This window comes from Nomascus leucogenys, unplaced genomic scaffold (assembly GCF_006542625.1).
Source record: "Nomascus leucogenys isolate Asia unplaced genomic scaffold, Asia_NLE_v1 001384F_39048_qpd_obj, whole genome shotgun sequence".
NCBI classification, from domain to species: Eukaryota; Metazoa; Chordata; class Mammalia; order Primates; family Hylobatidae; genus Nomascus; species Nomascus leucogenys.
In genome coordinates, this window is record NW_022096707.1 from 12164 (window position 1) to 38647 (window position 26484).

Below are 26484 nucleotides of genomic sequence, written 5' to 3' on the forward strand. Positions count from 1 at the left end.
GTTTTATAAAGGGGAGTTTCCCTGCACAAGTTCTCTTCTCTTGTCTGCCACCACGTGAGACATGCTTTTCACCTTCCACCATGATTGTGAGGCCTCCCCAGCCACATGGAACTGTGTGAGTCCATTAAACTTCTTTCCTTTATAAATTACCCGGTCTCTGGAATGTCTTTACCAGCAGTGTGAGAACAGATTCATACAGCTACTTCATTCCCTTCTGTGGCTGAGCCACATTTCATTGCATGGACAGATCACATTCTGTATCCATTCATCTACTGATGGACATTTGGGTTGTGTTCACCTTTTGGCTGTTACAAATAATGCTGCTGTGAAGATTCATATACACGTTTTTATGTGGGAGCACATTTTTCTTTCTCTTGGATAAATACCTAGGAGTGGAATTGCTGGGTCATATGGGGGCTTCATGTTTAATTTTTGAGGAGCTCCCAAGCTATTTTCCACAATGAGTGTGCCATTTTCCATTCCCATCAGCAACATAGGAAGGTTCCGATTTCTCCACATCCTTACCAATACATCAAAAATTATATACATATAGCCCAGCCTGGGCAACATGGCGAGATCTCATCTCTACAAAAAAAAAATTTTTTTAATTGTCCAGGGGTGATGGTACACACCTGTGGTCCCAGCTACTCGGGAGGCAGAGGTGGGAGGATAGCTTGAGCCCAGGAGTTCAAGGCTGCAGTGAGCTATAATCCCACCCCACAGCACTTCAGCCTGGGTAGAATATTTTTTTCTGTCTCAAAAAATAAAACTAAGAATAAATAAATAATAAAAATATAGCCATCCTAGTGGGGGCTAAGTGTGAAGCAGAGGCTAAGCTTTTAGGATCAGTGTCACAATCATGGGTCCCTCTGCTCTGGTCTCCTGCCCTGAGGCAGCTGGGGAGGAGCCCCGCCACCCTGCTGCCTGCCAAGGACAGGTGCAGGGCCTTTGCACCGCAGAGAAGCTTGATCCTTTGGAGGTGAGGTGGCAGGACCTCTCAAATCGACATCATACCCTGACCCAGGAGAAACTGAGCCCAGCTCCCCAAATTCCAGGATGGTGACCACCGGATTCCAGAAGGCCCTGCCTTTGAGGAATCTCTGTTGGGTTGTGAGGGGCTGCTGGGAGGCTCTTACCACACAGTGCCCACCTGGAGGGCCTGGGACAGGTAATTGGCCTTGTCCAAATCCTTTGCGAAGACAGCTGCGGCCAGCCCGTATGTGGAATTGTTGGCTCTCCCAACAACCTCCTCTATGGTCTTGAACTTCAGGATCTGCATCACCGGCCCGAAGATCTGGAGTGAGAGAGCAGAGTAGGGGGGTTTGGCAACACGGAGGCACCTGCCATCGAGCTCTCTCAGAGCAGAACAGATGATTCCAGATTGGGGGATGAGCCCCCAGTCATGCTTTAACAGTTCCAGGGGAAGACAACAGCCATCAAGCTCAGCAGAACACAGAGGGAATGGAGCCAACAGGGGCCAACTTCCTCCTGTGGGCCCCGGACTTTACATAGAGTATCCCGTTTCTAAACAATCCTGCCAGGTATGTTATTCACATGTGACACATAGATTTAGTGTCAAACAATTTAAGTCAGCTGGGCATTGTGGCTCACGCCTGTAATCCCAGCACTTTGGGAGGCCAAGGTGGGAGAACTACTTGAGTCTAGGAGTTGGAGTCCAGCCTGGCAAACACAGTGAGACCTTGTCTTTACTCAAAAAAAAAAAAAAATTTGGCCGGGCATGATGGCTCACACCTGTAATCCCAGCATTTTGGGAGGCTGAGGCAGGTGGATCACCTGAGGTCTGGAGTTCGAGACCAGCCTGGCCAAAATGGTGAAACCCCATCTCTACTAAAAATAAGAAAAATTAGCTAGGTGTGGTGGTGTGCGCCTGTAATCCCAGTTACTAGTAGGGGCTGAGGCAGGAGAATCGCTTGAACCTGGGAGGCAGAGGTTGCAGTGAGCCGAGATCGCGCCACTGCACTCCAGCCTGGCGACAGAGTGAGACTCTGTCTCAAAAAAAGAAGAGAAAAAACAAGCCAGGCGTGGTGGCTCATGCCTGTAATCCCAGCACTTTGGGAGGCCGAGGCAGGCAGATCACGAAGTCAGGAGTTCGAGACCAGCCTGATCAACGTGGTGAAACCCTGTCTCTACTAAAAATACAAAAATTAGCCAGGCGTGGCTAAAATCGGAGATGGAATCCCGCTCTGTTGCCCAGGCTGGAGTGCAGTGGCATGACCTCAGCTCACTTGACCTCTGCCTCCTGGGTTCAGGTGATTCTCCTGCCTCAGCCTCCAGAGTAGCTGGGATTACAAGCAAGCACCACCACGCCGGGCTAATTTTTTATTTTTAATATAGACAGGGTTTCGCCACGTTGGCCAGGCTGGTCTCGAACTCCTGACCTCAGGTGATCCACCGCCTTGGCCTCCCAAAGTGTTGGGATTACAGGCGTGAGCCACTGTGCCCAACCTGTACTAAAATTTTTTTAAAAAATTAGTCAGGCATAGTAGTGAGCACCTGTAGTCCCAGCTACTCAGGAGGCTGAGGTGGGAGGATCATTTGAGCCCAGGAGTTCAAGGCTATAAGGAGCCATGATTATACCACTGCACTCCAGTCTGGGCAACAGAGCAAGACGCTGACCGAAAGTAAAAAAGTCATGGGAAGGAACAGGCAGTGTCATTCCTAGACTCCTGGCTCTGAGGGCCAGGACACGAAGGCCTGCAGGCCATGCTGAGGAATGCAGACAATCTCCCAGACAGAGGGTACAAGCTGAAGAGGAGTGACAAGATCAGATACATACTATGAATAACTTGTTATGGGCACTGGTTCTGGGCATAACTCGAGATCTGGCCCCGAGCTAGCAGACGGGTGACAGCGTCAGGATGCCAGGCTGAACTGTTTACCTCACCTCCCGCCAAGAACGTTCCCAAAGCACCGGCCCCAGGTCCTCACCTCCTCCTTGGCGATGGTCATGCCATCCTACACGTCTCCAAACACGGTGGGCTGGATGAAGTAGCCACGGTCAGCAGCAATGCCCCCACCACACAGCAGCTTCGCCCCCTCTTGTTTCCCAGTGTTGATACAGCCAAGGATCTTCTTAAACTGAGTTTCATCCACCTGTGGGAGAAGGAACCCGGAGTTATGGAGACATCGGATTCAGACCTCTCCTAGGCTTCAGGCTTAGAATTATGTGGCAACAAGACAACTGGGAAATGGAGAACGTCATGAGTAAGCAAGATCAGAAGAGGAAACACACAGGGCCAATAACAGAAAACACAAAAAAGGCCCAACTTCCTCAGCCTACCAGAGAAAATGACATCAAATCAATTTTTACTTTTCAACTATAAGATTACCAAAAAGTTTAGGAAGAAAATACACTGATAGCAAGAGACTGTTACATACACTGTTAGAAGGATGACAGGCTGATACAGCCTTTAGAGAAAGTGGTTTATTAATATTGCTCAAAAATTATATGCTCAGACCCTTTGGCCCAGCTATTTAACTTCCAGGAATTTATTCTACATATGCACAAAGAGAAATGAACAAGGATATTCACTAGGGAGTATTTTTTTTTTTTTGTATTTTTGTTTTTGAGACGGGGTCTCACTCTGTCACCCAGGCTGGAGTGCAGTGGTGCAATCTCCACTCATTGCAACCTCCGTCTCCCATACTCAAATGATCCTCCCACCTCAGCCTTCCGAGTAGCTGGGACTATAGGCATACGCCAGTATGCTGGGCTAATTTTTGTATTTTTAGTAGAGACAGGGTTTTGCCTTGTTGCCCAGGCTGGGGGAGCATTTTATAAAGGCAAAAGATGGAAACAATTCTAAGTATAAATCAGTAGAGGGGTTGGTTAAAATTATTACGGTGCATCCAATATATTTGGTTGCCACTAATAGATCTGTGAACCGACACAGAAAGATGGCCCAAGATATTCTGTAAAAAGAAGGAAAGCTTGGGCCGGGTGCAGTGGCTCACGCCTGTAATCCCAGCACTTTGGGGGGCCGAGGCAGGCCGATCATGAGGTCAAGAGTTCGAGACCAGCCTGGCCAACACAGTGAAACCCCATCTCTACTAAAATACAAAAATTAGCTGGGCATGGTGGCACATGCCCGTAGTCCCAGCTACTCGGGAGGCTGAGGCAGGAGAATCACTTGAACCAGGGAGGTGAAGGTTGCAGTGAGCCGAGATCGTGCCACTGCACTCCAGCTTTGGCAACAAAGACTTCATCTCAAAAAAAAAGAAGGAAAGCTTGTAGAACAATATGCATTATATACTCCTTTATGGGGTAGGGGAGAAGGGCGACAGGGTCTCACTCTATTGCCCAGTCTGAAGAGCAGTGGCACAATCATGGCTCACTGCAACTTCAACCTCCCTGAGCTCAGGTATCTTCTCACCTCAGTCTCCCGAGTAGCTGGGACCACAGGTGTGCACCACCACACCTGGGTAATTTTTATATTTTTAGTAGAGATGGAGTTTTGCTACGTTGCCCAGGCTAGTCTCGAACTCCTGGGCTCAAGTAATTGACTCACCTTGGCCTCCCTCCCAAGTGTTAGGATTACAGGGGTTAGCCACCACACCCAGCCTATTTTAAAAAAAATAAACATACAGCATAACTGTGTGTGCATGTGTGGTTACCGATGGAGAATAAAAGAAATGCAACAAAGTCTTATTTTTTACATTAAAACCTTTTTTTTAAAAAGAGTCAGGGTCTCACTCTGTCGCTGAGGCAGCAGTGCAGTGGTGTGATCACTGCTCACTGCAGGCTTGACCTTCTGGGCTCCCACCTCAGCCTCCCAAGTAGCTGAGAGTATAGGCACGCATCACTATGTCTAGCTAATTTTTTTTGCTTTTTTGAAAAAAAAATTACTTATTTTTTGAAACAGAGTCTCACTCTGTCACCCAGGCTGGAGTGCAGTGGCACAATTTTGGCTCACCACAACCTCTGCCTCCCAGGTTCAAGTGATTCTCCTGCCTCAGCCTCCTGAGTAGCTGGGATTATGGGCACCCACCACCATGCCTGAATAGTTTTTGTATTTTTAGTAGAGATGAGGTTTCACCATGTTGGACAGGCTGGTCATGATTTGCATTTTTTTTTTTTTTTTTAGTAGAGACGAGGTCTTGCTGTAGTGCCCAGGCTGATCTTGAAATCCTGGGCTCAAGAGATTCTCCTGCCTCAGCCTCCCAAAATGTTGGGGTTACAGATGTGAGTTGCCACATATAGCCTAAACACTTTCTCATTAAAATTATTAATGCAAGTTTATATTACCTTAATAATTAGCCACAAAGAGAAATTAGACAAAAAGAAATGTTAGGACGGGTGCAGTGGCTCATGTCTGTAATCTCAGCACTTTGGGAGGCTGAGGTGGGCGGATCACAAGGTCAGGAGTTCAAGACCAGCCTGGCCAACATAGTGAAACCCCGTCTCTACTAAAGATACAAAAATTAGCTGGGCGTGGTGGTGGGCACCTGTAATCTCAGCTACTCGGGAGGCTGAGGCAGGAGAATCATTCAAACCCAGGAGGTGGAGGTTGCAGTGAGCCGAGATCGTGCCACTGTACTCTAGCCTGGAGACAGAGCGAGACTCTGTCTCAAAAAAAAAAAAAAAAAAAAGAAAAGAAAAGAAAAGAAATGTTAGGACAGGTGCGGTGGCTCATACCTGTAATCTCAGCACTTTGGGAGGCCAAGGCAGATGGATCACCTGAGGTCAGGAGTTCGAGACCAGCCTGACCATCTTGTGAAACCCTGTCTCTACTAAAAATACAAAAATTAGCAGGGTGTGGTGGTGTGCACTTGTAGTCCCACCTACTCAGGAGGCTGAGACAGAATTGTTTGAACCTAGGAGGTGGAGGTTGCAGTGAGCCGAGATGGTGCCACTGCACTCCAGCCTGGGTGATAGAGCGAGACTGTCTCAAAAGAAAGAAAGAAAGAAATGTTAGTGTTCCTAGCTGCACTATTCACAGTAACCAAAAGGTGGAAACAATCAAGTGTCTGTCAATAGATTAATGGAAAAATCAAAATGTGGTCTATCCACACAATGGAATATTACTTGGCCTTTTATATTCTGATACATTCTTGTTACAACATGGATGAACCTTTAAAACATGGCTACGTGGAATAAGCCAGACACAAAGAACCATGTAGTGTAGGATTCCAGTTGTATAAAATGTCCACAATAGATAAATCTACAGGCAGAACATAGATTGGGGGTTGCCTGGGCCTGGTGGGGGGAGGAATGGGGAGTGACTGCTAATGGGTACAGGATATTTAGGGGAGGTAATGACAATAATATAGAATTAGTGGTGATGGTTGCACAATGCTGTGAATATACTAAAAATCACTGAATCGTACACTAAAATAGTGCATTTTATGCTACATGAATTATATCTCAATAAAGCTATTAAAGATAGAGATGTTGAAGGCCAGGCACAGTGGCTCACACCTGCAATCCCAGGACTTTGGGAGGCTGAGGTGAGAGGATTGCTTGAGCCCAGCAATTCAAGACCAGCCTGGGTAACATAGCAAGACCTCATCTCTACAAAAAGTATGAATATTAGCCAGGTGTGGTGACATGTGCCTGTAGTCCCAGCTACTTGGGAGGCTGAAGCAGGAGGATCACTTGAGGCCAAGAGGTTGAGGCTGCAGTGAGCCATGATCACACCACTGCATTCCAGCCTGGGCAACAGAACAAGACCCTGTCTCTAAAAAAAATCAAAGAGGGGGATGTTGGGCACATAACCCTGTCCCATGGCAAGGCCAGTCCATCCTCAGACATGGCTGTGGCTCTCCACTGAGGAACCAGAAATGCAAACTGCTAAAAGAAAGAAGCCAGTCTGAGAAGGCTACCTACTGTATGATTTGTATAAGACAATCTGGAAAAGGCAAAACTATAGAGACAATAAAAAGATTGGCCAGGCACAATGGCTCACACCTGTAATCCCAGCACTTTGGGAGGCCGAGGTGGGTGGATCACGAGGTCAGGAGATTGAGGCCATCCTGGCCAACATTGTGAAACCCTGTCTCTACTAAAAATACAAAAATTCGCTGGGCATGGTGGCATGCACCTGTAAGTCCCAGCTACTCAGGAGACTGGGGCAGGAGAATCGCTTGAACCCAGGAGGTACAGGTTGCAGTGAGCCGAGATCGCACCACTACACTCCAGCCTGGTGATGCAGCGAGACTCTGTCTCAAAAAAAAAAAAATCAGTGGTTGCCTGCCAGGGCTCAGGGGAGGAAGAGAGGGAAGAATAGGTGGAGGACGGGGGTTTCAGGGCACAAATATATTTACATGATACTAGAATGATGGTATCATACATATTATGATACATTTGTCTAGGCCCATAGTAAGTACAACAACACAAAAAATGACCCCAAGGCTGGGTGCCTGATGGCAGATTGCCTGAGCTCAGGAGTTCGAGCCCAGCCTGGGCAACAGAGTGCAACCCTGTCTCTACTAAAATATAAAAAATTAGCCAGGCGTGGTGGTGTGCACCTGTAGTCCCAGCTACTCAGGAGGCTGAGGCACGAGAATTGCTTGAACCTGGGTGGCATGAGTCGAGATCCCGTCACTGCATTGCAGGCCTGGACAACAGAACAAGACCCTGTCTCAAAAAAAAAAAAAAAAGCAAAACTCAAATATACACTACAGACCTAAGTTAATAATAAGGTACCAGTATTGGCTCATCAATACTAACAGATGAACCACACTCGTGCAGGATGTGAATAAAGGGGAAACTGGGGGAACAGGGAGGTGCAAAGTAATATATGGGCACTCTCTGTACGTTCAGCTCTATTTTTCTATAAACCTACAACTGCTCAAAAGTAAAATCCAGGCCAGGCGTGGTGGTTCATGTCTGCAATCCCAGCACTTTGAGAGGCAAAGGCAGGAGGACTGCTTGAGCCCAGGAGTTCAAAGCTGAGGTGAGGTATGATTGCACCACTACACTCCAGCCTGGTCAACAGAGACCTTGTCTCTAAAATATAAATAGGTAAATAAATAAATAAATAAATAAAATCAAACAGCTCAAAACATGAAGTGAAATGAAGTCCCTACACCAGCCATACCATGGCTCTCAGACACCAAGTTTCACAGGGCTGTGTATCTTCTGGTGGATACATTTCTACTGATGACCAAGGTCTTGGAAACACACACTCCCTTTTGCAGACACTCCTGGTATTTGTTACATATATGCAATTTACAAAGTGCTTCCCAGGATTAATTTCCACATCACAGCCACCCTGTGAATGAGGCAGGGCAGGGCTCGAGATGGGGAAATGAAGGCTGAGGGAGGGAACATAGCTTCCCAAAGGCACACAGCTGCTGTGTGGTAGAGCTGAGACCTGAACCCAGTCCCAACTGATCTAAGCCCGATGCCCTCTCTGCTTCTCATGCTGGCTCTGGACACCCAGACCCTGCTGCACTGCCTGGCTCACCTGCGGCCCCTGCTCGGTCTTGCTATCAAAGGGGTTCCCAACCACCCGGGACTTGGCCCGGGCAACGCTCCGCTCCACAAACTCATCATAGACGTCCTCCTGCACGAAGGTCTGGGAGCTGGCACAGCAGCACTGGCCCTGGTTGAAGAACAGGGCGAAGTGGGCCTGTTCCACGGCCCAATCCACTGCAGGAAGTAGGCAGGGGACAGAAAGGTGACAGTGAGAAGAGGAGGAGGACCCTGGCCCCAGCGGCTGCCTGCCCAATGGAGCCTGTTCCCACCACTGTCAGGGTTGATGCCTGCTGGGTGCCAGAGACAGATACAAGGAGAAGAGGGGCGATCTGGGAGCCCACTGCCAACCAGGACAAAGGGTGTGATGGCGGTGAGTGGATGAGTCAGATAGCAGGGGCGTGGCCTAGCCTGATGATGCAGAGAGCAGCCAGGGAGAGGCTGGGGACAGGCCAAGGCCAGGCCACACAGGCCCTGCACTGGCGTCTTATCCTGAGGCCCAAGGGACAGCAACCAATGCCATTGGGCACTGGGAGCGACAGGATCGGCTGGAGCCACAACACAGGCGGCCAGGACTGCCTTCAAGGCCAGGCCTCCTCCAGCTGGGAACTCACTATCGTCATCTGACATGATGATGTTGGGGCTCTTCCCCTCCAGCTCCAGGGTCACTCTCTTGAGATTGCTGCTCCCGGCAGCAACCTGGATTACGTGGCCAATCTGTGGGGACAGAGAGACAGGAACGAGCTCTCAGTGCAGGGAGAAAGAGTCCAGCACTCTATAGACACAGAAGACAGTCCCCCACGGCTTGAGCGAGCAACTGGACCATGAGAGACCTAGAGAATTTCACCAAATAGACATTCACTTTTTTTTTTCTTTTAGACAGGGTCTCGCTCTGTCACCTAGGCTGGAGTGCAGTGGCGTGATCTCAGCTCACTGCAGCCTTGACCTCTCAGGCTCTGGCAACCCTCCTGCCTCGGCCTTCTGAGTAGCTGGGGCCACACGCACACACCACCACACAGGGCTAATTTTTAACCACAGTGGTAGTCCTGGTCAAGGAGTCTGACCCGGCCAAGGTGCTTTGATTTGGGGCAAACGGTCAGCTCTGGGCTGTGTGGAGTCTGGCTAGGCCTGGCCTCCTTAGTCCACATGGGACACTGGCCCCTCCCAAGGGCAGCTAGTGTGGCAACCAGACCACAAAGGGCTCAACCCTGCCCACCCCTCCTGGTACCTACAGGGTCCTCGCCTGAGCTCTGCAGAGGGCAAGTCCTGGAGGAAGAGACCTCCACTTGACACCCAGGAGCTCACCTTGAGCATGTCGTCCACTGAGGACAGGGGGAACCTGGGCCAAGGAGGCTGCAAGCTTGAGGCCAGGGTCACCTTACCTCGGTGGAGCCTGTGAATGCCACTTTGTCCACATCCTCATGGGAGGCAATGGCGGCCCCAGCAGTGGGGCCAAATCCAGGCACAATGTTGACCACACCAGGGGGAAAGCCGGCCTGTGAGCAAACAGCCAGGGGACACTGGGAGTCACCCTCCTATTCTGAAGGGCTCGACCAGGGGAAGACGCATCCTTTCTCAGAGAGGGTGGGACAGTCTGCCAAGGACACGTGGTCAGAAGCTAGTTGTATGGGGCACTACATGGGAATTCTAAATGGGACGGAGAAGAAGCATGTTCGCTGGGGTTCCCTGTGTCTTTGCGCCTCTCCTGAGAGCATTCATTTAGAACAACAGTGGGTTTTGTTTGTTTTTTGAGACCGAGTCTCTCTCTGGCACCCAGGCTGGAGTGCAATGTTGTGATCACAGCTCACGGCAGCCTCAAACTCCTGGGCTCAAGTGATCCTCCTGCCTTAACCTCCCAAGCAGTTTGGACTACAGGTGCGTGCCACCCAGCTAATTTTTAATTTTTTGTAGAGACGGGGTCTTGCTGTGTTGCCCAGGCTGGTCTCAAACTCCTGGACTCAAGCAATCCTCCTGCTTTGGCCTCCCAAAGTGCTGGGATTGCAGGTGTGAGCCACCGAGCCTGGCCTACAGCAATATTTTTAATTCTTCAAAGGGGATCTTGCAGTGAAGTCCAATGTGGAAAAAAGCTAAGAGGGAGCCACTCTGGTTCACATGATGATGGGGGCTCCACAAACATGCCTCCCTGTTTAGGGACCCCTGAGACCCTCCTCAGAACTCCTTTAGAACAAGCCTCAACAAGGGCATTTAGAGGTTAAGACCAGGACAAGCCACGCACCTCCTTGATCAAGTTGGCCACATAGAGGGCGGTGAGGGGCGTCTGCTCAGCTACCTTCATCACAACCACATTTCCAGTCACCAAGGCTGGGCCCAGCTTCCATGCTTGCATCAGGAGTGGGAAATTCCACTGCAACAAATAGCAGCCGCTGTCGAAATCCAAGCTTCCTCAGAGAACTACACTGGGTAGCAGAAGGTGGCAACCCCAGAGGGCAGAAGCAGCACCGAGTTCTCTGAACCCTGCGTTTCCTCCCCTAACTCCATCCATCGTGGTTTTAAGATGGATGGACGAGGCAGGCGGTGCACAAGGATGACAGACTCACATTTATCCGTGTTTTTACGTCCATGACACCATGCTAAGCCCTAATTACCTCCCTAAGACAGGCACTATGCCCACTTCCACTTTTCAGATGGGGAAACTGAGGCTTGGGATATAAGTGACTTGCCCAAGGTTACAGAATTCACGAGTGGCAGGGCTGAGACTCAAACCAGATTGGCTTTGTCAGAGCCCATCTTCTTACCTGCCACCCAGGCTGCCTTCCAACACCACCCCCAGAACCCCTGCAATGAGCCTGGCAGACTGCCAAATCTCAGGGCACCCTGAAGAAACTCCAGGGAGGCTGGACTCACCAGAATAATCTGCCCACACACCCCCACGGGTTCATGGCGTGTGTAGCTGAAGAAGTCTCCGTCAATGGGAATGGTTTTCCCGTGGTACTTATCAGCCCAGCCGGCATAATACCTTTAAAAAAAATAACACTCAAGCTCGAATCAATGATTGTCAGGGACCCCTGCAAACCCTGGCATAAAGAGAAGACTCAAACTGGTCCAGCTGAGTCTTTCTGAAAACTGCCCTTGCTTTTGCCTTATTCAGAGAAAGACAAGTGACTGCGAAGCTCACAATAATCTAGGTAGCTAACCCTTAAGCCTCAGAATCGCCTGGGGTTCTTGTAAAAAACACCAGATCCCAGGAGTCCACTTCCAATCTACTCAATCCCACTCTCTGGGGCTCATGCCCAGGAATTAGAATTTTTTTCTTCCTTTCTTTTCTTTCTTTTGAGACAGAGTCTCGCTCTGTCACCCAGGATGGAGTGCAGTGGTGTGATCTCGGCTCACTGCAACCTCCGCCTCCCAGGTTCAAGCGATTCTCTACCTCAGCCTCCCGAGTAGCTGGGATTACAGGCACCTGCCACTATGCCTGGCTAATTTTTTGTATTTTTAGTAGAGATGGGGTTTCACCACCTTGGCCAGACTGGTCTCGAACTCCTGACCTCGTGATACCCGCCTCGGCTTCCCAAAGTGCTGGGATTACAAGTGTGAGCCACCATGCCTGACCTTGTTTTTTTTAAGACAAAGGGTCTTGCTGGGCATTGTGGCTCACACTTGTAATCCCAGCACTTTGGGAGGCCTAGGTGAGCAGATCACGAGGTCAGGAGTTCGAGACCAGCCTGGCCAAGGGGTGAAACCCCATCTCTACTAAAAATACAAAAAATTAGCCGGGCATGGTGGCTGGCACCTGTAATCCCAGCACCTCAGGAGGCTGAGGCAGAATAATTGCTTGAACCTGGGAGGCGGAGGTTGCAGTGAGCCAAGATCGCACCACTGTACTCCAGCCCGGGCAACAGAGCGAGACTCTGTCTCAAAAAAAAAAGAAAAAGAAAGAAAAAAAGAAAAAGAAAGAAACAGGGTCTTGCTCAGTTGCCCAGGCTGCAGTGCAGTGGCACGATCATAACTCACTGCAGCCTTGACCTCCTGGGCTCAAGTGATCCTCTCACCTTAGCCTCCTGAGTAGCTGAGATGACAGGCACATGTCACCATGCCTGGCTAATGTTTTCAAATTTTTTGTAGAGATGCGGGTCTCCCTATGTTGCCCAGGCTGCTCTCAAACTCCTGAGCTCAAGTGATCCTCCTGCCTTGGCCTCCCAAAGTGCTGGGATTACAGGCTCGAGCCATTAGCACCTGGCTAGTGACTTGGGTTTGAACATGGGTTTGTGACCCTGGAAGAAAGCTAGCTAGGGGGTTGCCAATCTATGCAAGCCCAGGCATTGCACCTTCCCTCCCCCAGATCTATACAAACACAGTCTACATGACATGTGTTTTGCAAGCCCCAGAAGTTATTTCATCAGCACAAAAGCAAAATGCCAAAATTCAGGAAAGCGTTTGGCCCCAACTGAGATGTACCAGGCTGCTCTCTCTGGGGTGTCCTTGCAGAGGGAGTTTTGCAGCCTTGGCACTGCTGACATTTGGGGCTGGAGAATTCTTTGTTGTGGGACTGTCCTGGACATTGTAGGATGTTGAGCAGCATCTCTGACTTCTATCCACTAGATGCCAGTAGTACCCTTCCCCTCGCAGTCGAGGCTGCCAAAAATGTCTCTGGACATTGCCCAGTGTCCCCAGGGAGGCGTGATTGCGCTGGCTATGTGCGCCTGTTGTGAAGGATACCGACTGTTTTCTTTTTTTTTTTTTTTGAGACAAAGTCTCCCACTTGTCCCCCAGGCTGGAGTGCAGTGGCGCGATAGATCACTGCAACCTCCGCCTCCCAGGTTCAAGCGATTCTCCTGCCTCAGACTTACAAGTAGAATGCCTGCCACCACGCCCGTCTAAGTTTTGTATTTTTAGTAGAGATGGGGTTTCATCATGTTGGCCAGGCTGGTCTTGAACTCTTGACCTCAGGTGATCCACACGCCTTGGCCTCCCAAAGTGCTGGGATTACAGGCATGACCCACCGCGCCCGGCCCAACTGTTTTCTTGTCCAGCCTCTACTCTTATGGCACTGCTTCCTCCCCACCATCTCTGTTTACATGTCATAGGGAGGCAGCCACTATGTACACAAATGATCTGTCTACCCTTGGCCACAGTTGGTCAGAACCAAGGCCAGCCACTCAGGGTCCTCTCTCAGGAATATGGCATTACAACTAAAAGATGACAGCTTAGCCTGGCTGGAATCAGGCATGGAGGTGCAAGAACAGGTGGTGTGGGCTACCAGGTCCCAACATAAAAACTGGCCCTCGGCCGGGCATGGTGGCTCACGCCTGTAATCCCAGCACTTTGGGAGGCTGAGGCAGGCGGATCACGAGGTCAGGAGATCGAGACCATCCTGGCTAACATGGTGAAACCCCATCTCCACTAAAAATACAAAACATTAGCCGGGCGTGGTGGTGGGCGCCTGTAGTCCCAGCTACTTGGGAGGCTGAGGCAGAAGAATGGCATGAACCTGGGAGGCGGAGCTTGCAGTGAGCAGAGATCGTGCCACTGCACTCCAGCCTGGGCAAAAGAGCAAGACTCTGTCTCAAAAAACAAAACAAAACAAAACAAAACAAAAACCTGGCCCTCAAAGCCAGTGTCGCTGAGGAGAATGAAGCAAGTAGGGAGGTGAGTGAGACTCAATGGTCTTTTCCATTAGAGACCCCTTGACTCTATCGTCTAAGTTGGGCTCCACTGAATTTCTTTTTTTTTTGAGATGGAGTCTCAGTCTGTCACCCAGACTGGAGTGCAGTGGCATGATCTCCGCTCACTGTAACCTGCACCTCCTGGGTTCAAGTGATTCTCGTGCCTCAGCCTCCTGAGTAGCTGGGACTACAGGCATGTGCCACTGCTGCCTGGTTAATTTTTGTATATTTAGTAGAGATGGGGTTTCACCATGTTTGCCAGGCTGCTCTTGGACTACTGACCTCAAATGATCCACCCACCTCAGTCTCCCAAAGTGCTGGGATTCTAGGTGTGAGCCACTGTGCCCAGCCTCAGTGAATTCCTGGCAGCTCCAACACAAGGGCTCTAACAAAGCTCTTGTTCCTTGGCCATTGAAATGTTTATGGTTGTTGGGCATAGTAACTCGTGCCTGTAATCCCAGCACTTTGGGAGGCCAAGGTGGGAAGATCGCTTGAGCCCAGGAGTCCAAAACTAGCCTGGGCAACATAGTAAGACCCGCGTCTATACAAAAAATTTAAAAAGTATCCAGGCATGGTGGTGCACGCCTGTGGTCCCAGCTACTTAGGAGGCTGAGGTGGGAAGATTGCTTGAGCCCAGGTCAATGCTGCAGTCGACTATGATTGTGCCACTGCACTCTGGCCTGGGCAAGAGTGAGACCCTGCCTCAAAAAAAAATTAAAATTATCAATCAATCGGCTGGGCGCAGTGACTCACTCCTGTAATCCCAGCACTTTGGGAGGCCAAGGAAGGTGGATCACGAGGTCAGGAGATGGAGACCATCCTGGCTAACACGGTGAAACCCCGTCTCTACTAAAAATACAAAACATTAGCCGGGCGTGGTGGCGGGCGCCTGTAGTCCCAGCTACTCAGGAGGCTGAGGCAGGAGAGTGGCGTGAACCCGGGAGGCGGAGCTTGCAGTGAGCCGAGATCGCACCACTGCACTACAGCCTGGGCGACAGAGCGAGACTCTGTCTCAAAAAGTAATAATAATAATAATCAATCAATCAATCAATAAAACATTTTTCATTAAGCCAAACCCAGAGCTAGTAAAAGGAAGGAAATAATAAAGACTGAAACAGAGATAGACAAAATAATAAAGACTGAAACAGAGAGTATTTTCTTGAATAGAAAAACAATAAAATAAACAAAACCAAAAGTTTGGTTCTTTGAAAACATTCACGAAATAGACAAACTTTAGATAGGCTAAGAAACAGAGAGAAGACCCAAATAAGTAAAACTGAAAATGAAGACATCACTACAGATCTTACAGAGATAAAAAGGATTATAAGAGAATACCGTGAACAATTGTATACCAACAAATTAGATAACCTCGATAAAATGGACAAGTTCCAAGTGACACAGAAAGTACCAAAAGTGACTCAAGAACAAAATAAAGCATTTATGACTAAGTCACAATTTGTGATATTGAAGGATTTTCCCATGAGCTGGAGTCTAAATGGAGTAGGCTTCTCTGACTCCTTTGATCCTTTTGAAGTTTTCTAATTTATTTGTTTTTCATTTTTGTTTTTGAGACAAAGTCTCACTCTGTCACCTAGGCTGGAGTGCAGTGGCATCATCTTCTCTCACTGTGACCTCCACTTCCAGGGATCAAGAGATTCTTCTACCTTAGCCTCCTGAGTAGCTGGTATTACATGTGTGTGCCACCATGCTCAGCTAATTTTTATATTTTTAGTAGAGATGGGGTTTCATCATGTTGGCCAGGCTGGTCTCAAACTCTTGACCACACATAATCCGCCTGGCTCAGCCTCCCAAAGTGCTAGGATTATAGGAAGGAGATACCATGCCCTGCCCCTTTTGAATTTTTGTAATTTAATTTTTACCTCCTAACAATGTCGCCTCCCTTTTTCTCCTGCCAGAACAAAGAACAGGAAAGCTGAGCCCATACCGGAGACGTTTGAGGACCATGTCCAAATCCACCAGGTAGGAGATGACATAGGGCTTGCCATTGTCTAGGGTCTCCAAGGCCTGAGAAGAAAACAAGGTCAGCAGAGACGTGGGTGCAGGAATGAGAGGAAAACAAAGGGCTGACAGAGGGCGCCAAGGCTGGGACTGAGAAGGGCTGGTGCAAGCCCAGGGTGAGAGTCCCCTTTGTGCTGCCAAATATCACTGGCATCTCTGGACTATTGACATGGTCTCTCCAAAGGCAGGGAGGAGGAGGAAGGGGGCCTGGCAGGATAAGGCACCAACTTCTCACTCAGTGATTTCACAAACACACTCTTTTAGCTTCTGCTCTCTACCATATCCAGGTGTTGGGATAGAGACCAGCGTGGAACTTACAGAGCAAAGAGACCACGCATAATGACACAAGTCCTCAGTCACATGTGTTAACAGTGCTAGAGGCTGGACATAGTGACTCGCACCTATAATCCCAGCACTTTGGGGGGCCGAGGCGGGTAGATCACCTGAGGTCAGGTGTTTGAGACCAGCCTCGCCAACACAGTGAAAGCCTGACTTTATCAAAAATACAAAATTAGCTGGGCGTGGTGGTGCACACCTGTAATCCCAGCTAGTGGGGAGGCTGAGGCAGGAGAATTGCTTGAACTCGGGAGGTAAAAGTTGCAGTGAGCCGAGATCATGCCACTGCACTCCAGCCTGGGTGAAGAGTGAGACTCCATCTCAAAAAAAAAATAATTAAAAAAAGTGCTAAAAAATAGCAGGGAGCCAGGCTGCCCAGCCCTGTCTAGAAACATCAGCCAGAGATGAGCCCTTTAGTCTAGAACCTAAATGATATGTAGGGGGCAACTGGGCAAAGGGGATGGTACGATGGCAGCAGGGCGAAGAGCATCCCAGGCAGGTGCAAGTGCTGATGCTCAAAGAGGCTTGGCCATCAAGCATGCGAGCCCAGGCTCGGGAGCACATGTGAATGTGAGGACTGCAGTGCAGCATGACTCAGATGATGGAACTAGAACAGGCTGGGTCATTTTTTTTTTTTGAGATAGGATCTGACTCTGTTGCCCAGGCTGGAGCGCAGTGGCGCCACCGCAGCTCACTGCAGCCTTGAACTCCTGGACTCAAGCAATCCTCCTGCCTCAGCCTCCCATGTAGCTAGGACTACAGGCATATACCACCATACTCAGCTAGTTTTTTAACTTTTTGTAGAGACAGGATCTTGCCATGTTGCAGGCTGGGTCTTACAGAAAATGTTGAGGATGTTATCCTAAGAACACCGCATGCCATGCAGGGATAAGAGCAGAGTGCCATGTATAATCTACCTTCTGGAAGGTTTGCTCTGGCTTCTGTGTGCAGAATCAATGGTGGCTCAGAGGAGATTGCCTCCTGGTTTCTTCTCCTCTTGAGCCAGGGAGAAGGCCCACCATGGAGGGGCCCAGGGAGAGGTGTCCATTCTCAGGGGTCTCTGTCCTGGGAAGGCCTCCCTGACACAGCTCCTCTCCCTGCCCCCAGATCCTTCTTGCTTAGCCAAACCCGCCACATCAAAGGGGACACTAAGGCCGGGTGTGGTGGCTCATGCCTGTAATCCCAGCACTTTGGGAGGCTGAGGCAGGTGGATCACTTGAGCCCAGGAATTGGAGACCAGCCTGGCCAATGTGGTGAAACCCTGTCTCTACTAAAAATACACAAATTAGCTGGGCGTGGTGGCTTGTGCCTGTAATCCCAGCTACTTGGGAGGCTGAGGCAGGAGAATCACTTGAACCCAGGAGGTGGATGTTGCAGTGAGCCGAGATGTCGCCACTGCACTCCAGCCTGGGCGACAGAGTGAGACTCCATCTCAAAAGGGCAAAACAAAACAAAAAAACAAAGGAGACACTGAAAGGCTCCTCTGGTTAGTACAGAGGTGCCCTCTAAAGGTGTCCATCCTACACCATTCCCATCAGTCCCATGTTAGATATGTGGCCCCTGGCTGTTCACAGGATGCTGCGAGCCCATTCGCCACATGGGATCTGAGGGGGAGAAGGGCTGAGGACTCACCGCCAGGTAAGTCCGGTCCCGCTCGATCAGATCGGCCAGGCGGTTCAGCAGCCGGCCCCTGTGTGATGCGTCCATGCGGCGCCAAGGGGAGCCCAGCTGGAAGGCAGCCCGGGCGGCCTTCACTGCCTTGTCCACATCTTCCTAGAAAACACAGGAAAACTCAAGCCTTCCTGGAAAACTCAGGCCTTCTCAGTAATAACCAGCTCCGAATACAAACACATCCAGAAGGTCATCAGCACATCGCTGCACAGAAAACCTGCCCCATAAACAATGCTCCTAGCCCGGCAGAGCCCTGATGAGCACCAGACTTCAGGAATGGGGTTGAATAACATGACCGTCCCCTCCTTTCATGAAGTCCTGGTGGGAATAAGAATCCGGATAATTTCTGTATTTTCTTTTTTTTCTTTTTTGAGACGAAGTCTCGCTCTGTCGCCCAGGCTGGAGTGTAGTGGCGCAATCTCGGCTCACTACAACCTCCGCCTCCCAGGTTCAAGCAATTCTCCTGCCTCAGCCTCCTGAGTAGCTGGGATTACAGGCAGACGCCACCACACCCGGCTAATTTTTGTATTTTTAGTAGAGACGGGGTTTCACCATGTTGGTCAGGATGGTCTCAAACTCCTGACCTCATGATCCGCCTGCCTCAGCCTCCCAAAGTGCTGGGATTACAGGCGTGAGCCACCGCGCCTGGCCTGTATTTTCTTATTTTTAAATTATTTACTTGTTTCTTTGTTTACTTTAGAGATGGTATCTCACTATGTTTCCCCAGGCTGTTCTCAAATTCCTGGGCTCAAGTGATCCTCCCACCTCAGCCTCCCAAAGTGCTGGATTACAGGCCTGAGCCACTGTGCCCGGCCAAAAACACACAGTATTTTTACTAAGAGTCTAATTAAAAAATTTTAAACATAATATTATCAGTTTCGATTGGTTCCCACAGTCTATACAATTCAAACCTCCAGAGGAGCTAGATCTTAGGAGACCCAAATTCTACCCAACAAGGTTTCCATCTCTGATGTTCAACTTCCAGGTCTGGAAAGGAGACACTCTATTAGATATTTGCTGAATTCACTTCCAAGTCTATAGTTCTACACTAAGTGAATTAACACCATTGTCTGCAGGCAAGTTTCTATTGAATAATTTACTCGGAATTTTTCATTGGCATCTGTTACTTGTGAAAGTAATACACATATATGGTAAAGCTTTTGCCACACAAAAACATATAAAATAGAAAATGAATCCATCCCTCCCCCAAGGTAAGTCACCGGTTCTCACCTTGTCCCCTTCAGCTACCTGACAGATGACCTCTCCAGTGGACGGATTGACGGTGGGGAATGTTTCCTGCTGATGGCATTGTGCCATTCATTGTTTATGAAGATCTACAGTGAGAAGGAAAGAAGTTCTCAGGACCAGCTCTCAACCTAACACTGACTACCAGTATTGTAAAGAAAAGAAAAAAAAAAAAACAAGAAAAAAGCAAATATGAATTAATTTCAGAGTGGTGTAGCCTAGAAATGAAAAGCACAGGCCTTGCAGACAATCTAGGCCAGAATGCCCACTCCATCAAGTGATCTTGGGTAAGTCATTTGACTTTTCAGTGCCTTGGTTTCTTTAAAAAATGATGAGAATGTTCCTACTTGTTCTAGTTATCCATTGCTGTGTAACAGCACCCTAAAACTTAGTGGCTTAAAACTATTTCTTATCTCCTACAGTAGAGTCCCCTGGTTGTGCTCATCTGGGCAGAGCTCCCTTGTGTGGCTATAGTGTGAGGACAGCTGGAGCCACAGTCATCTAACTCTGAGGCTGGATGTGCAAGATGGCTTCTGCACTTACTCATCTGTCACCATGTGGCTGCTTGGGCTTCCTGACTGCATGGCTGGCTCAAGCTAGTCCGACTTCCCACATGGCAGTTGGCTTCCTCTGAGACAGTGTTCCTAGAGACCCAGGTGGAAGCTGAAAGCCTTCCTAAGATCTAGCTTCAGAAGTCACTTGGCCTCATTTCTGCCACCAAATTCTGTTGGTTAAAGTGAGTCATAGGCTCAGCCCAGAGTCCCAGGTTGAGGAGAGAGCCTCCCCTTCTCCCTAGAAGAATGGCAAACAATTTGCAACCACCTTCATTCTATTCCACTCCCACACAAATTGTTGTGAGAACTAAATTATTCTTTTTATTTTTTATTTTTTTCTTTTTGAGACAGGGTCTCACTCCATTGCCTAGGCTGAAGTGCAGTGGCGCGATCACGGCTCCCCTGCAGCCTCTTCCTCCCAAGCTCAAGCGATCCTCCTGCCTCAGCCTCCTGAGTAGCTGGGACTCATAGGCACACGCCACTATGCCTGGCTAATTTTTGTATTTCTTGTAGAGATGAGGTCCCTCTGTGTTCCCCAGGCTGGACTCAAACGATACTCCCTCCTCAGCCACCCAAGGTCCTGGATTGCAGGCTGAGTCACCATGCCCCAGCCTTAGATTATTATTTCAGTCACTCAGCAAATACTTAATGAACACCTGCAATGGGCCAGGCACAGTTCTAGGGCTGAGGAAACAGTAGAGCCAAAAGCCAACCAAGACCATGCTCTCGTGGTGCCCAGGAAATAAAGAGGCAATCAAACATGGAAGACCACCTCAGACTGTACAGATGAAGGTGAAGGGAAGAACAGGATCCAGAGAAGGTGACTAAGGTGGGAGTAGAGAACTTCGCCGTGGTGGTAGGGCAGGTCGCCCTGAGAGCAGACATTTGACCGAGTCCTGAATGATGAAATGGAGGGGTCCACAGGAAGAGCCAGAGGACCAGCAGTCCAGGCTATGGAATAGCAAGTGCAAAGGCCCCACGGCAGGAATAAGTCTGGTAGATTTGAGAAAAGCAAAGGTGGCCAGAGTTACTGGTGAACCAGAAAGAAGTGATAAAAAACGGGGTCAGGGAGGAGGGCGGGTCCCAGGACGGTTCCGCCTCTATAATGTAATTCAGACCAGGCCATCACCCAACCAACACATCTGGGGAAAGACTTCCTTCCTCATGAGGCCAATGTCAGAGAGCTAAAGCCCCTCCATTTGCTCAGAAGAAGGGTCCTTTACCTATTACCTAAAGTCACCTATTAAAGTGCAAGGCTGCACGTGGTGCTCGTGCCTGTAATCCTAGCACTTTGGGAGGCTGGGGTGGGTGGATCACCTTAGGTTCGAGTTTGAGACCAGTCTGGCCAACACGGTGAAAACCCCATCTCTACTAAAAATACAAAAATTAGCCAGGTGTGGTGGCGGCACCTGTAGTCCCAGCTACTTGGGAGGCTGAGGCAGGAGAATCGGCTAGAACCCGGGAGGCAGAGGTTGGCAGTGAACCAAGATCATGCCATTGCACTCCAGCCTGGGCAACAAGAGTGAAACTCCATCTCCAAAAATAAAAATAAATACATAAAATAAAGTGTCAGAGTGCCCTCTGCTTTCCAGGCTCTGGGAGATGGTCTGAGATGCAGAGGGTAAAAACAAAAAATCCCCAGCAAGCTGTTTCTTTTCGGGCTTGGTAAACCAGTCTCCTGGCAGGGTCCATGGTCACCTCGCCAGTGCTGGGGCAAAGGCACAGGTGACATGAAGGCAAGACATTTGCCTCGCTGCCTGCCTTCCTTGGGGTCCCTTTGGCCCCAGCATCCCTGCATGTCCTGGCCCTGGCCTAGAATTCCAGGAGACATCCGTGTCACTCTGGGCGCAGAGTGTTTGGACCATAAAGAATACTGAGCTGCCAAGCAAAGCCTGAAGCGAGGCTCACAACAGGGCTGGGGAGGGTGCCAGGCTCACTGGTCAAAAGCAGACATTTGGCCTGGCACATGCTCCACCTGTAGTCCAGCACTTCGAGGCCAAGGCATGACAATTGCTTGAGCTGAGGAATTTGAGACTCACCTGAGTAACATAGTGAGACCTCCATCTCCACAAAAAATGAAAAATTAGCCAAGTGTGGTAGTGTGCGCTATAGTCCAGCTACTTAGGAGGCTGAGATGGAAGGATCACTTGCTTGAGGCTGGGAGTTGAAGCTGCAGATGAGCCATGATCACACCACTGCCTCCAGCCTGGGTGACAGAGCAAGACCTGCCTCAAAAAAAAAAAAAAAAAAAAACACAAAAAAGGAGCAGAGGTTCAAGACAAGAATCTGGGTGGCCGGGTGGTGCAGTGGCTCACGCTGTAATCTTGACACTTTGGAGGCCAAGCGGGAGGATTGCTTGAGGTCCAAGGAATTTGAAACCAACATGGGTAACATAGTGAGACCCTCTCTCCACAAAAAATGAAAAATTAGCCAGGTGTGGTTGCGTGCCCATAGTCCCAGCTACTCAGGAGGCTGAGGTGGGAGGACCTATTGAGGCCTGGACGTTGAGGCTGCAGTGGCCGTGATCGCACCACTGCACTCCAGCCTGGGTGACAAAAAAAGACTCTGAAAAAAAAAAAAGAATCTGACGAATATGGCTTTTTTTTTTTCCTGAGATGGAGTCTCATTCTGCGCCGAGGCTGGAGTGCGTGCACAATCTCAGTCTCACTGCAAGCTCCGCCTCCCAGGGTTCACATCATTCTCCTGCCTCAGCCTCCCAAGTAGCTGGGACTATAGCGCCTGCCACCATGCCGGCTAATTTTCTGTTATTTTTAGTTAAGACGGGGTTTCACCCGAGTTGGTTCAATCTCCTGACCTTGTGATCTGGCCTGTCTCATCCTCCCAAAGTGCTGGGATTACAGGCATGAGGGCTTTTTTTTTTTTAGACAAAGTCTGGCTCTTGTCCCCCAGGCTGGAGTGCAATGGACGATCCTGGCTCACTGCAATCTCTGCCTCTCAGTTCAAGCAATTCTCCCTGCCTCAGTCCCTCGCCGAGTAGCTGGATTACAGGTACCTGCCACCATGCCCAGCTATTTTGTATTTCTAGTAAGATGGGGTTTCACCATGTTGTCCAGGCTGGTCTTGAACTCCTGACTCAAATGATCCCCTGCCTTGGCCTCCCAAAGTGCTGGGATTACAGGGATGAGCTACTGTATCTTTCTGAATTTAGGCTTGAATTCACTGACAAGCTGTTGTGATCTTAAGCAAGTTGTGCAACTCCTTTAACCTCTGTCTCATCTCTAGCAGGGGCAGAATAAAAAGGGTCTGCCAATTATTACAGGGTTCAAAATAACTGGCCAGTGCTCAGTGGCTCATGCCTGTAATCCCAGCACTTTAGGAGCTGAGGCGGGTCATCACCTGTCAGGAGTCAAGACCAGCCTGGCCAACGTGGTGAAACCGTCTCTACTAAATTACAAAAATAGCCAGGCGTGGTGGTGCGTGCCCTGTAGTCCCAGCTACTCAGGAAGCGGAGACAGGAAACACCTTGAATCCGGAGGCAGAGGCTGCAGTGAGCTGAGATCATACCACTGCACTCCAGCCTGCACAACAGAGTAAGACTCTGTCTCAAAAAACAATAATAATAATATAATAATAATAATAATATACAATTTTCTTGGTACCTGGATGTACTAAATACCCAGTAGCCTTAAATTCCAGCCAGGCGGTGTTCGCTATTCTGCCTCCCCTGGGGATCAGTTAGGGAAGTCAAGCCTTCTCACCCCGCTTCTCAAAGTGGTCCCAAAACAAGGAGCATGACCTGCAAGTGTGTTAGGAAGGCAGGCCCACCCGCACCACACTCTGCATTTTAACCCGATCTCAGGGGCATTCCTTTGCTAGTTGAGTGTGAGAAGCATGACATCTTAGTGGTCCAGGCTAGTCCTCAGCCCAGATGAGCCCACATGCTTGCACCCCAATGTGAAGCACAGCCACCTTCTCTTTAGCCGGTCCGCTCCTGACTCCAGCCACACATGAACAGCTGTGTGTGCTGTGCTTATGGTAAGCCACCACATCATCCCCATTTAATCCTCAGGTGATTCTGGGAGGCAAGGACTGGTCTCATTTTTCAAACGAGAAATCTGGCCGGGTGTGGTGGTGCATGCTTATGATCCCAGCACTTTGGGAGGCCGAGGTAGGAGGACTGCTTGAGCTCAGGAGTTTGAGACCAGCCTGGCCAACATGGTGAGACCTCCGTCTCTAAAAAAAATTAAATAAATAAATAAATAAAACGAGAGATCTAAGTCTCTAAGATGAAGGAACATTTCCCAAGGTTGCCCAGCTACTCTGTCACAGAGCCAGGATTTAAACCATTTCAATTTGGCCCATTTGAATCCAGAGCCACAGTCCTGACAAAAATTCTCTCCTTGACCACATTCTCGCCAGCCTCCCTCTGAGCTCCCATCTCCACTAGACCTCAAACTTGGCCTATAAAAACTGCAGACTTTCAACACAAATGCTTAAGTCCACATCCCCATACTCCCATGAAAAGACTTAACAGTTACATGGTGTCCAACATTTCAAGACCACATCCGTGGGATGCCTGTACCTGCCTGAGAAAGCCCAAAGCTGCTGAAAGAAGTTACTGTTTGTTCCAGCAACACTAGAAGATGGACCCTGTCCCCCAGCCTCCGAGGGAGGGCAGGAGCCTAACCCTAAGAACCAGTTAGCAAACCCAGACGGGTGTCACGCCAACCACGCTCCTTCCTGCTCTCTATAGTTCCCTTCCTGACTCCTGAGCCCCCTCCCAACCACCACCCTCCCATCACCTCCGCACAAATCCAAGTGGACCTCAGTTCCCACTGGGCCCTGCTCTCTAAGGCAATGGCTTATGACTGATTAAAACCTGTCCCTGTTGGGCGCGGTGGCTCACGCCTGTAATCCCAGCACTTTGGGAGGTTGAGGCAGGCAGATCACTTGAAGTCGGGAGTTCAAGACCAGCCTGGTCAACATGGCAAAACCCTGTCTCTACTAAAAATACAAAAATTAGCCAGGCACGGTGGCTTATGCTTGTAATCCCAGCTACTCGGAAGGCTGAGGTAGGAGAACTGCTTAAACTCAGGAGGTGGAGGTTATAGTGAGCCAAGATGGCACCAATGCACTTCAGCCTAGGCAACAGAGTGAGACTGTCTCAGAAAAATGAATAAAACCTGTCCCTACCACTTCAGTGTCCACCTTTACCTCTGACAGCTCTTCACCACTGTGTCATCCGTCTAACACTGATAGGATAGAAAATCCCCTGGGCCATTTCTCCACTCAGTCAACTTGATTAAAAGAAACCCTGTCCCAGGTTACTTGCAGGTGTGGGCCCCAGGCCGCTGGAGTCCAGGACTCACCTGTCCCAACGCGCATCCATTTTGGTAAAATGGATGAAGGGGAGAAATCTGTACCCATGTCGCAGCAGGGAGGGCAGCAGAAATACCAACAAGAGGGGTCTCTGAGTAACAGCTCTGGCACGCCCAAGGCATCCCTGGGGAACTCTGAAGCCCTGGGTGGTGACTGACAACCCCAGGGGACTTATGATGGGTACAAGCAGCAGAGATCACTGGAGCCTGTTCTTTCGGTGTCACTCCCAGCTGCCGTCTTGAAGGGGCCCTGCCCAGACAAGTTGCCTGGAAGTGTCTCTTTGCAGCTTCTGTAGGATTGTTGTGGAATGATCTGACAGTATCCAAAATCAGGCCCTGGTGAGCACAGGTCTTGGCATCCAGATGCCATCTGGCCTCCCAAAGTGCTGGCATTATGTGTGTGACCCGTGGCGCCCAGCCTGCCCTTTCTTCTTGTTAGGCAGGTTTGGCTGGGACACCTCTTCTGGAAAGAGTCCTCCCCTCAGCCTCCAGCCCCAGCAGTGCTTGCCCCATCACAAGCCCAGGCCTCCAGGGCACTAACCGCCATCCCTACTTGAGATGCAAACCCCCAAAGGCCAGCAGTTGGCCTGTTTTGTTTTCTTGCACATTCCGCAAGGCCTGGACTCGTGCCAGGCCCAGAGCTGAGGTTCCCTCAACAGTGGTGGGCAGAATGATCTAGCAGAGGTGGAGGGCCTGCGGGGACCTGCCTGTCTGCAGGCAGCATTCCCGGGGCCCCCGGGGCCTCTAGCCCTCGAGGCAGAGGATCTGAGGGAGATATGGGGGTGCCCACAGCCCAACTCCCATTTTCCTCTCTGCAGCCACATTACTGAACAGGCAAGGTTAACCTCAGAGGCCACGAAAGACATTCTTAGGCCCACGAGACAGGCCAGGCCAGGACCACTTCCTTTTTTTTGAAGAAAACCCTCCTCCCAGAGCCTGAGGGAGCACTCAGCTGCTGTGCTCCTGCCAGCTTGGCAGTGGGCTCCTGGCCAGTGTGGCTGGCGTTGTGACAGGCATTTGTTTGGGGTTTAACTTCCTTGAGCAACAAGCAGTTTCTCAAGTGTGGTGAAGGGGGACCTGCCTCCCCAGACTCCCGGGCACATGGGTCTGAGGAGCCCATTCACGGGCCCCTCATGGTGCTGATCCTGTAGGGGCGCAGTCCTGGCTGGCCATTCTCAGGGAAGGCAGTTCCCACAGGGTCACCTCTGCAATGTGGCAGCCGGCGGGGGATGGTCCCTGCCCGTCTGGTCTAACCTGAG

General features: G+C 49.9%; 1 pseudogene; it reads right to left on the reverse strand.

The window, feature by feature from the left end:
- Positions 1–1136: 1136 nt before the first annotated feature.
- On the reverse strand, positions 1137–25274 carry LOC115834024 (annotated as a pseudogene).
- Between the last annotated feature and the right edge of the window lie 1210 nt (positions 25275–26484).